We start from the raw sequence: 10,916 nt of genomic DNA on the forward strand, positions 1-10,916 counted from the left end.
AGGTAAGTCTTACTGTAGAGGAGAGAGAGCCCACATGGATTGCTGAGCACCATTCCAGTCCATCCCTCCTGGCCCTACACTCTTCCAACCACTAACCCTGCTAACAGCTCCCTTCTGCCTTCAAGCCAGATGAAAGCCTCACCAGCCTGCTCTTGCTAAGATATGAAGTCTCCCTTTCTCCTAACGTTTTTAAGTTTCACAAAGCTCTGGGACAAATTTAGGAATCCATGGTTTGTGAAAGACCTCTTGCAGCAATACACTTAAATACATTACTTCAGCCACTGTAATCAGTTGTTTCAGGGAACACATGAAGAAGAGAACCTTCCTTAAAAAGAATACTGTAACTGGGCATAGTTGTTTTTCCCTCCTCATGAAGGAACACATATAAAGTTTTCCCAACACAGCCCCAAATTCTACAAGTATTTCTGTGCCCTGGTGAGCCAAATACTTTCACATGGTTTCGTAACATGTGGGAGAGTGCATTATTCAACCTAATTATTTTCTATCCTGTCTGTGCATTCCTTTTCTGAACATATTTAAATCCAATTCCTGTCTCCTGGAATTCTCCCATCTCAACACGAGAACTAAGAAAACAAATACTGAAGACAAAATGAGGATCCAAACTTGGATACCTGCAGAATGCTGGATGGGCTACTGACTGGGTAATGAAGATGAAAACCACCTTATTTCTGCCTTCTTCTCCGGTTCCTATTATCTAAGGAATTAAATACTAATGTCCTGCATAAATCTCCTTGTTTCCTGAGGGCAACCACAGCACCCCCACTCCCAAGTAAGGTGGGATTCCACGACACACAACAGCATAAGTCATCCCCCCATCAGGCACAGCCAACAGCGATGTCCATCAACTGCACAAGACCTTCAGAAAAGCCAAGGTCATTGGTTATCATGATTTCAAGGGGCAAAAGTCTCATTTTGCAAGTCAGCCAAACAGAAAGAGAGGGGAAGTGCAAAAGAGACTTTTAAGTGCAATATTAGACAGGCACACAAACAGAGCATTGGCTGATTTCAGTCTCCCTCCTCCAAGGCCAAAGTTTACCCAAAGAGTTATGAAAGGGACTTGCCTCCAGCTTGAGGTTTGGCCTTTAGAAGCTGAAAGACTCTGGGAGAAAGAGATACAGCTTCAAAACTACCAGTTGTTCACGAAGAGGGATGAGAGGCTTGTCTGCATTTCTCTTTCCACAGGCCAACTCAATCGTACTCTAAGACGTTCTCAGCCTAGCTTCTGACTTTCCTCCTGGATGGGCTGACTTGCTGTAGAGACTGCAGCTTCCCCTATTTCCCTGGGATTTCTTTTTTTGTGACCAGTGGATCAAAACAAAACACTGAACTTCATATACAAAAATCATTGCCACCGTTGTTTATGAACTCAAAATGGGATGACCTGTCCTTGCAGGAAGCTGAAACCAAAAAGAAGTTGTAAAAGAAGCTTCTCTGTTAACACCAGCATCTTCAAAACCTAGCATGGAAAAACACTATGATCATAAAAGCAGCACTTCCTAATTTTATTCTTATGTCTTCTACAGTCAGCTCAGATCTTCCAGCATAACAAAAGGATACTTAACTGAGATGCCCGAAATTCTCCTTCAGAAGTACTAAAGCAATTAGAACCACCACCAGAAATCTCACCCAGAGAGGTTTTAATATATGAGCTGCCATGTTGAGAACAATGTAATTTGGGCTAAAATAACAGCTCAACCTGGGTAACATACAAGCATGGCTCTGTTCCACAGCCGAGAGCAGGAGAAAGGCTAGAAAGGTTGACAGCAATGAGAGGATCCCCTCACCACGTACACTACCTATTATGCTCTGAAATGTGGTGTTTGCGTTGTGTTTTCTACACGTTTGCAAGGAGCCACACACAGCACCTCATGTCCCTTGAAGACATCTGTTTTTCTGAAAGTAGTAATAGTAGGCACAACTGAAGATGGGGTAAAGTCTCAACCCAGCAGCCACGCGTGCTGATGGAGAAGTATGGATTACTCCCATTACTTCCTTACAGAGAAATATTCCTTTAGCTAGTCTCTATTCAGGTGAGAGTGATGAAATTTTTATACAACAATAAAAGACAGATTAAGAAGTAAGATCTTTTATATGGGGAGTATTTTCTAGAAAAGAACTCGTAACTTAGCTGAAACTTATGTGTTTAACAAAACCTCCCACTTTTATACAAAAATCTATTCAGATCAACTCCAACTCAGACTTCCATTGAAATATTCAACTTCTTTGCACCTCCTTAGCTCCTAATCTTTATTAATCTATACCACCACTCTATGTGCTCAGAAGTTTATTGCCATTCACATTACCAGTGATTATATCATTTTAATATTAAAACCTCAAATTCTTGACTTCCGCTTGTTTTCAGAAAGCAGATGAACACAACGGTTTGTTTTGGCATGCAAGGGTTTTGGAGCAGGCAATACAGGATTCTCCTTAGAAATGTTCTTTTCACATATACCTTGCCCCTGATTTGCATGAAAAAAAGACAATACAGTGAAGACCTGCTGCCAGATATTACCACCACGTGCAAGTGGTGCAATCGATTTATGCCACGGAAAGTTTATCCAGCATAATTTATGTTGGAAAAATATATTTCTAATATCAGCTAATCCATAGTAACCTACTCCATGCAAGCTTTTAGTTCATAGCACGTGTAAAAACAAAATGTTTGGGAGATTTAAGCTAATGTATTTTAGCTCATGTTTGCTGTAGTTGGAGTAGGTTCAAGGTCTTTTTCAGCATCTCAGTTGACACAGTAACTCATTAAGCTGAAACAGCTCATGTATGACTTGAATCCCAAATCATAGATTATAAAGAAGAGATCTCAATAGAAGTCATCACAGAAGGGCACCAGTCTGACACTAAACTCCTCTTTCTAAAAAACCAAAAATAAATATATATATTACCTTGTCTGAATAGTTTCCATTCCTGTCAGATGGTTATGGATTATACAAGTGTACATATACTGCATGAAATTCATGCAGGGGTTTTTTTCTTGCTTTTGTTTTAAAATACCTTCACATTTTGTAAATTCTTACACTGGAATGTTTATTTTACAGCAATTAGTAGTAGAATTCATTCATGAAACTGAGCTACTGGAGTTTCCTATCTGACCTACAGATTTCTGTGTTCCAGGTATGAGTTTGAAGAAAAAAAGATGACTTTCACCCAAAGTATTTATCAGACACACGAGTCTTCTGTGATAGGCTGAAGGATGCATTTCATAAAGATATAAGAATAATGCCACTTGTCCAAATGTATAGTTACCTGGCTTTAGTTTACACATGCTGATTTTGTAATACTCCTCTCATTTAGGCCACAGAACACTTTAATTCTCCCTGTCTCATCCTCATAAAGGTACTTCTCACCATATGTCACATAGCCTTAGAAAATGCAAACCTTCTCAACCAGGCCATGACTATTAAATAAACAAAAAAGTTTGCTTATGAAGAAATTCTCTATGAACGAAGAAACTGCTCATCAAAACAGTCTGGCTTAGTGCATTCATGTTTATTCAACTACAATTAACATGCATAATTAATCATCTGTTTTACTAAGAAATGTATTCTTGGTTTACAGCATTATTGTATAACAATGTGTGCTTCTGGTGCGTAAGATTCAGAGAGTTTGACATTGTTTGTAATTCTACAAAGCAATTTAAGTTGTATATTGAAATTTGTGACAAATATACAAATGTATATATAATAAATGCACTCACTATATAATATTTCTTCCTTCTTCTCTAAAATAACTTCTTATTAATCTGTTTACTTAGGAAGTTTCTATCATCATTTAAATAAATGGTTCTTATTTGGTTATTGCCTAGGTTATTAAAATAATTACTGTGTTATTGACTTGTTATTTATATAAGGAAGAGGCAGAGAGTAGGAGCTTCAGACTCCTTTTAAGGAGTCTGGGAAACTCAGCATGAGGGACAGATCTGAAGTAGCAACTGGACCCAGGGACAGGCAATAAACATCCACAGTGATGCAACAATTGGAACAGGGAGAGAAAAATGAAGGGGCAGCCCAATGGATAGGTGTCAAGTATGAAAACCAAGCAAGATTCCAATTTCAACACATCAACAAGATAAAAAGAATTAAAAGGAAGTTAAGACTACACCCATTTTATTTATTAGGAGCAAAGTTAAGCAGAGTTAAGTTCTACTATCCATTCTGAGATGTTAAACTCAAGATGGTCTTGGGCTTCTACGTGAAGATTTAAAGGAATTTAGGTGGCTGTATATGCCCATTTTGGTTAAAACTGGATGAGGAGAGAATACACAGCATTGCAGCACCTACTCAGTCAAGTCAAACAGCTTTACTAATGCAGTAATGTTTGCCACCACTGTCTTAGACTTTCCTCTGCTCAGCTGCATTTACAATGTCCTACAACGATAACACCTTAAACTGATGACTCTCACATGGACAGGGATGGGAAAGAGATAAGTAATCATTGCACAAGGGAACGAGTGATTCTGTAAGATTAAAGGAGGACCTCAAGGTACAAGACTCCTGACGTTTCGAAGCAGGGACCCTGCCATACCAAGCTAGAAACACTCCCAGGAACCTGGATGGAGATGACAAAAATAATCCCTGAAATAGAAGGAAATGTCATGAAGACACAGAGCAATGGCTGAGTTAGGTAAGGTGACAGAAGAAGGCAGTGTCAAATTCTAATCACAGAAAAAATGAACGTACAGCTGTAGAATGAGGACTGACTGGGACTTGTGCCAAGAAGGACCTAGGACCTAGAGCCAATTCGTGTTCAATCTGCAATTCACATCACAGCACAGAAGAAAATATGATGTGTTTCACTTTTGTCAGAGTACTACATGGATATTTAGAGATTCACCCATTTTTCTTAAAAACCAAGCTGAGTGTTTTCAGAGCCATAGTTCAGAAAAAAGGCAGAACTATCAAAGAAGGCCTAGAAGAGAAGGAAAAAAAATGACAATAGAGATAGGAAATGCATCCAAATACTCAGAAAGAATTTGTTTAGTTTAGGTCTGAGAAAAACACTATCTTCAAGCATGCAACACTTCATCTGAGATAAAAGGAATGAAGTGTACTGTAATTTCCACCAGGGACAGCACAAGGAGTAAAGGACCTAACCTGAAGCAAGAAGGATTTAGGAAAGACATTAGGAGTCTAAAAGTAAGGAAGTAAGCACCAAAACAAACTACTCCATAAACTTTTCAAAGTCTCTAGAATGGAATGGCTTGTAAGAAATGTAATATAAACATCACTTTGGGAGATTTTAGGTGCAGTTAGGTCAAAAGTCTACCTCATTGCGAAGGGCTGACAGAATGACTTTTGAAATCCATGCAAAGGCTTAAACTCCAAGAACAGGAAGATACAAAAAGCCAGAGGCAATGAAGTCTACGATCCTCAAAATTGCTGTGTGTGGCATTTAATAGTTATATTGGACTATGACCTTATAAAAGGGCTTGAAATCTTTTGTTTTGGCTATGGAATGTGCAATTACAAAGACTAATAATTCAGTTTTAGTGAAAAATAACTGGGAGTTTTCAAAACAAGAGAAGAAGAGAATTTGTCTTGACAGCTGTTTCATTTGAAGACAATACAACTTCTAAAATACATGTCTTCTCTTCGTTCTGCTGCTTCCTTTAACCCTGAGTTCTCTAAGTTCCTCCAACAGGAAGAAAACAGACACATGCTTAGCAATGCAACAGTTCTGTTGTGCAGCCATAGATGAAATACACCAAAAAAAAAAGTTCCTAGAGAAATCAATACAGTAAAAATATTGGAAAGTACTACTAAACTTCTGCTGATTTGCTTTAACTGCAATGCCTAGGATTTACTCTACTAAATGGAACCTTCAAATGGTCTTAGATTAAAAGGAATGCATCTCTACATTGCGAGACTAATGCTTAAGCACCTTCTGCTCACTAACAGATTGCAGGAAGGGAAAAAAAATCCAAAATATTGAAACCACCTTTGCAAAGGATCAGATAAAGTATGCATCACTCTTGATGTGAAATAATGGCACTTGCAGGCGCTTGCACATGCCATTTTGAAAGGCAAGCACCATGAGCCACATTGATTGTGCAAGTCAGTCTTTGCTTTAAAGGCAGAGTAGATTTTATTCAAACTCATTAATATTTTTACAGCTGTTGAAATGTTGCATTTGCTAATAAGAGAAATCAGATTTTCTTATATTTCCTACCATACAAGATGGAATTCTCAAACAGTTTATGACCACTGTCACTTTTGTAAGAGCCAGCACGCAATCCAGGCTAATTGCTGGCTGCTAAGCTATACGTAAGCATTTTTATTTTACCCCTTAACTAAGAAACCATTTCAAAGAAATGCAGTCAGTCAAGCTTGCAGAACACATCTGATATACCTTTATGTGAGGAATACATTCAACAGGCTTTGTAAGTGACTGGCATAAAAGACAGCTCTGATATTTATCTGTGACTCATTCCCAGTTTGGATGCTTTACCTTGGCCGGACAGCAAAGCTCAGTGACTCATGGCATCGTAAGTTCCAAAAGCACAGAGGTATTTAAGCAGTAAGGAACAGTAAGGGTTGAGTTATAATTAATTCATGTAATTATACCTATGTGGGATAATAAAGGGAGTCAAATTTGAAAGACAAGATACTGTCAGCAACTCAGCACAGTCACTGAGAACTGCTAATAAGTGTTCTTTGCAGAAGTGAGTGTTGATGGTTGATGTGTTTTCCATCCATGTCCACCCTTCCATTCTCTTCTCACAAGTCATCTGCTCTCTTTCAAGATACTCCCTTACATGACAGTACTGTCTAACACGGCCCTGAAACTGGTTCATTTTAAGTGTATGCATTTTTTAAATCCATAATCCAAATAATTACAGGCCAAGAGATTACAACAAAAGAACTGTAAGCTTCCTCCAGAAGCTTTCATCAGATCTCTACAGGGGCCTGGGGGAGCTCTATGATCACACTGGTTAAGGCTTTTGTTCTGCTGTAAGTGTTTACTTCTTGCTCTGTAAGTTCTCCAACATGAAGAAAAGTCATCTAAGGTGCCTTTATCTCATAATATGTTTTCACTCTAAAATGGCAAAGGCTGGCAAAGGGTTCTCATCTGTGTTGTCAGTGAGGACCTGACCAGACATTAAAGATGTTTAAAAAAAAAGAAAAAAAAAAATCTACTTTCCTACAACAGTTACAGCTTCTTGACTACTGACTTGTAGTGGTGTGTAACTGTAAGGAATCTGGGTCTGCCTTCAGCCCTCTAGAAAAGAGAGAATCCTGAAATGCATTTTGCAATATACAGCTCAAGACCTACTCTTCCCAGTTTGACCATCAGTCATGGGTAATGTAGACTCTGCAGGCTTGATTCATATCCCTTGTCACCTCATATCTTCAGTAAGGTTGCTCAGCACAGTAAGTGACAGCAAAACTAAACAATTCTATTAATGGGATTGCTATTAAATCTAATTAAACACAGACTCCAAGAGAATCCAGCTTACTGTCCCACTGCCACAGTAGGTCTTGAGTACTACAGACTATGAAGCAGTGGTAAGTTTGTAGAAAATAGTCTCCATTTCCTCAATGGCAATTTTCTGATACTGAAAATTAAATATATGGCACAGGGCTTGTGTGGGTTTTCTTTCCAAAGAAATGAAAAGAAAAAGAAAAATCATATAAAAAACGCCAAACTGCCCCCCACAACTTAGTGCAGGGATAATACAACTACCTATAACATACTCAGGGGTTGCTAGTAATACCAAGGATTACAATGCAGTTTTCAGATCTGAGATGCTGAGAATAAATTCATCTCTAATTAAAAAAAAAAAAAAGTTAAAAAACTGTTAATGTCAAGGTTCTAGAGACAGAAAGACAATTGTACAATTGATAAGGAGATCTCACTAAACTTCTTTATGATGGTGCTACCATAGCCAGACCAATATTAGGGAAACAAAGATGTAAAAAAATCGTACTGTTCTAAATAATTGTACTTAATAAAATCTACATAGATGTACTAAATACATGGTCAAAGGATCAGTACAGAATTAAAATATTCTACATCCACATTTAGAATTGTGAAATTTAACTATAGTATTAGGAAACTTAGATTTTACAGAAATCAATCCCACTACAAAACATCCTTTGGCTTTTTCTTTCATGTTATTTACCATATTTATTTGCAGAACACATTTAACAATTTTTCTCCCCATAAAAATAACTGTGCACTAAAGCAAAGAAATAGGACCTGCAAGGCTCAAAAAAATGCAGGTTATGGGGCCTCCCGTATCAACTAAACAAAACTGTTTAAAAATAGGTATATTTAATGTTTATTTCACATATAAAATACCTACTCCTTTATTTACAAAATTCACACTTAACCTCTCACTTCTCCCTTTTGGAAAGTCATCCCTATCAGGGAGAAGCTACTCTTAAGCATATTAAGCTTTAGCATATTAAGACTGACATTGATAGACTCTTCTACTATTTTATTTTAACGGAAGAGTACCCAGCTTTGCCCTAAATTATTTACTGTATGATCCCAAAATAAATTCTGTATATGGGAAAAAAAAGGAAAAAAAATATGGAAAACCCAGTTATTCACCCACTGATCAGTACCATAAATAAGGAAAAAATAAAATAAGGAAATAATAAAATAAGGAAAGAAATACATAATAACCTAAAAACCGATAAATAAGAATTATCAGCAGATTAACAGTCATTTCACAGGCAAGGTTTTAGTTTCCTTGCATTTAAAACTAGATTTATGAAAAGAAAAAATACCTACTGGTGTCTGCCTGGCTGCCCACACTGATGTATCTGTCATTTCCAGGAAGGGCTGTTTGGTAGTAAGTTGCCTCCTCTAGCTGGGGAACTTTGGCATTCTTCGCAGTGAGGAAAGCCACAGCCAACTCCAGATTACCATTGCTGTCCTTTAAGCATCAAGAAAGCAAGAAGTGAGAGTCCCCTCGACCTTTTTAAATTTTTCTTTAAGCAAAGGACATCATAAGAAACTTCAAAACAATGACACACTGTACTGTCAGGGAAAATACTGACTAGAAAAGAAAGTTTCCAAACTTGACATATTCCGCATATTTCACTGGTTTTAACCAAAATAAAGATAAAACATCATACAAAAATTTACTTTGTTAGAGTTCTACCTATTTCAGAACAAAAATTAAAGGTCTTGTAAGGTAGGTCAACCTCTCAACAAACATAACCAGAACATTGACAAACCAACACGAACCAGGTGAGTTCTTCTGAAAACCTACCATTTCCTTTTTAAACTGCTTTTGAAGAGCAGTTGTTCACACAACTTACACTCAGTCTGAAGCAACAATTCTCTCTCTTTCTTTATATATATATGTGATTTAAATTACTAAATCCTCATTTACCACGTATAAATGACTAAAAAGTTCTGCTTTAGGGAGACCAGGCATTTTTTAAATTTTAGATAGATATATAAATATAGGAAAACAGAACAGAGAGACCTGCCATTCTTTACTTGCATCAAAAGAACTCTTCTGTGCTGTAAAAGAAATAACCATGGTTGAAAAAATAGTGAAACAACACCAAATTAGCAAAGGGTGGTAATTTCAAGCAGAGTTCTTCACTCTACATACTGAGCTGGGCCTGTGAATGACAGAAAATAACTACACTTTGACAAGAAAACACTTAATTCTTCAGGAGGTGACCAGCTGTAGTAGCACCAATATCTCAAAACACTTCAGATAAAGGTTAGAGGCAAGTCATAACATTTCTATCTTTTCATCTTTGGTCACCTGACTAATTATTATGTCAGTACCAAAAGAGATCAAGGTTCCTTCTAAAGTGAACAAGCCATCATTATTAGCTAATTTTTCCCTCCCCGGAATAAATTCAAGCTGGGAATGGAAATGAAGGAATAAGAGATAAGAGCAAGAAAGGGTGGGATTTATGGCTTTCATAGGCAGTTAAGAATTAAGATACATTCAGCTACAAGTCAGACACAGTCATCTTACCTTCAGTGCCTGCTGCAGTACCTGGATGTCATTGATACCAGTGATCTCCCTCAGCTGATTTAAAAAGGTTTGCTGGTGCTAAAACAAAAACAGATCATCATAATAAGTTAAGAGCCAAATAACATGAAAAATAACATTGAAAGTATCTCCATATGAGGTTTATGCACTAAAAAGGGGTAGAACCTTTGTTGCGCAAGCTTGTCTTAGTTTCTGCAACTTGGGCACTTTCGATTCCCAAATGTAAGGGTTTTGGTCGGTTGGTTTTGAGATTCAGTGGGTGTTTTCTTAAACAGAAAAACGGATGATGGGTGAGCTTATGCAGCACAGGTTTAATAAGCCCATATAAAGCCACAGTTGGCCCTCCAAAACAAATAAAACTCCAAAGCTTGGCCTTCGAAGGCAACAGGGAGAGTAGATGACTGAACTCCAACCAAAACCAATTTCTTCAACTCCCATTTACTCTCAACCCCATTATTTCCTTAACATATAGAACTCCCAGCCATTCCAACCACAGAGCCAAGAAATTAATCTTTACTGATCACTGAGGTGTTCCTAAGAGGAATACTACAAAAATGTCCATACAGAGTTTCTCGAGGCTGAAGCACAACTTTACGAATCCATCTTAACCGCTTTCCTGGGCCAGTTGAATCCAGCTCTCCCAAATTACATCATCAGTCAGCATCCATGAATGAGTTCAAAGTAACATTTGGAATTGGAAAAGAATAAGAGGTTCTGGTTCTCTTAAAATATTCACTCCATAAGAATTTTGAGGCTTGGTTTTTTTTGCTTATTTAAATAAAAATCTGGTCCCACCCCTGTTTAGAGCCAAGAGATGATTCACTCTGCTCATGCTCTGGGTATCACATCACAGAAGCAAAAAGCAAGGACTAGGCTGGAACAATCCTTGAACTCCTGTTAAACATTA

At 37.6% G+C, this 10,916-nt stretch overlaps 1 protein-coding gene across 2 annotated transcripts in view; it reads right to left on the reverse strand.

The window, feature by feature from the left end:
- USP25 (ubiquitin specific peptidase 25) overlaps positions 1-10,069 on the reverse strand; it is a 69,294-nt gene extending 59,225 nt beyond the window's left edge. For both annotated transcript variants that reach the window (XM_025895575.2, XM_025895574.2), the window contains exons 1-2: positions 9,992-10,069; positions 8,779-8,923 (exon numbers count right to left, since the gene is read on the reverse strand). The gene's annotated coding sequence lies outside the window, so the exon portion shown is untranslated. The remainder of the gene's footprint in view (positions 1-8,778; positions 8,924-9,991) is intronic.
- Positions 10,070-10,916: the final 847 nt, after the last annotated feature.

This window comes from Manacus vitellinus, unplaced genomic scaffold (genome assembly GCF_001715985.3).
Source record: "Manacus vitellinus isolate BGI_N305 unplaced genomic scaffold, ASM171598v3 scaffold_34_pilon, whole genome shotgun sequence".
Lineage (NCBI taxonomy): Eukaryota > Metazoa > Chordata > Aves > Passeriformes > Pipridae > Manacus > Manacus vitellinus.